This window comes from Myotis lucifugus, unplaced genomic scaffold, assembly GCF_000147115.1.
Source record: "Myotis lucifugus unplaced genomic scaffold, Myoluc2.0 scaffold_30, whole genome shotgun sequence".
In the NCBI taxonomy this organism is placed as follows: domain Eukaryota; kingdom Metazoa; phylum Chordata; class Mammalia; order Chiroptera; family Vespertilionidae; genus Myotis; species Myotis lucifugus.
In genome coordinates this window covers 7,215,342-7,216,478 of record NW_005871078.1, presented here as the reverse complement: position 1 = coordinate 7,216,478, position 1,137 = coordinate 7,215,342, and the positions used below count along the sequence as shown (strand labels likewise).

At 60.6% G+C, this 1,137-nt stretch overlaps 1 protein-coding gene across 1 annotated transcript in view; it reads right to left on the bottom strand.

Moving 5' to 3' along the window:
- Positions 1–683, bottom strand: part of IPO8 (importin 8) — a 58,237-nt gene extending 57,554 nt beyond the window's left edge. Inside the window, 1 exon segment of the mRNA XM_023752312.1 lies at positions 380–683. The gene's annotated coding sequence lies outside the window, so the exon portion shown is untranslated.
- Between the last annotated feature and the right edge of the window lie 454 nt (positions 684–1,137).

The window sequence follows — 1,137 nt, the reverse complement described above, 5'->3', positions numbered from 1 at the left end:
CCCCCCTTTCGGGGGGAGGGGGGTTAAAAACAGGAAAAACCCCCCCGTGCCCATCAAATGGGGTGCCCCTTTCAACTTAAGTTTGGTCCCCCTTAACCAGCCCCTGGGGTTCCCTCTTTTTTACCCAACCACAGAGGGGGGGCCATTTCCTTAAAAGCCCGGGGAAGGGGAGGGGCTTTATCTTTCTCCTTTTTGGGGGGGGGGTCCTTGTTTTTTAAAAAAAAAAAAACCATTCCCTTGGGGTTCAATTTAAACCCCCCTTTTCCCCCCCCCCCCCCCGTCCCCCGTCCCCCCTCCCCCCTCCCCCCCCCCCCCCCCCCCCGGGGCCAGTGTTCTCCATTCTGCCTCGGATCTCCCCGGAATCCGGATTCACACTCACTGCAAACTCCGCCCCGATTTCCCACGAAAGCAATCCGTTCCAAAGATCCACAAGGCACGCCTGCACTTCTGTCACCTCGGCCCAGGGGACACCTTCCTGAACTCCGACGGAAACAGCTGCTTCGGCCAGTCCTCAGGCTTAGGAAGCACAGATCCCCTGCCGGCTACTTCACACAACCCGGCCCCAACCCGAGCTCCCGCCTCCTTCAGCGCAGAGTGCCCCCGGGCATTTGTGTTCCCAGCAAGTTCCCGGGTGATGTGGGCGCTGCCCGTCGCGGGCGCTGCTTGGAGAAGCCCGGGTTTAGGATCGTAGCTTAAGGACTAGCACCACCTCCGGCAGCTGTCATCGCCTCCGGGGGGGGGGGGGGGGGGGGGGGCCCTGAACTCCTTTTTTTCTTGGAAGAGCGGGGCCCCCCCCAGGGGGGGGGGAGGGAAAAGGGAGTAAAAGGGGGGTCCTATAAACTTCCCTTCGGGGGGGGGGGGAAAAAAAGAGGGAAAGTTTTGGGGCGGAAAATTCCCCCCTGCGGGGGGGGGGAAAAAAAGACCAAAAAATTGGGGTTCAAAAATATCCCCCGCGAGGGAGGGGGGGAAAAAAAGAACAAAGGGGGTGGAGTCGAAAAAAATTTCTCCTCGCGGGCGCGGAGGGAAAAAAGGAGCCGAAGGGTTGGGGGTGGGAAAATTTTTCCCTCGGGGGGGGGGGGGAAAAAAGGGGAATAAAGTGGGGGTTGGGAAAATCTCCCCCCGCGAGGGGCGGGGGGG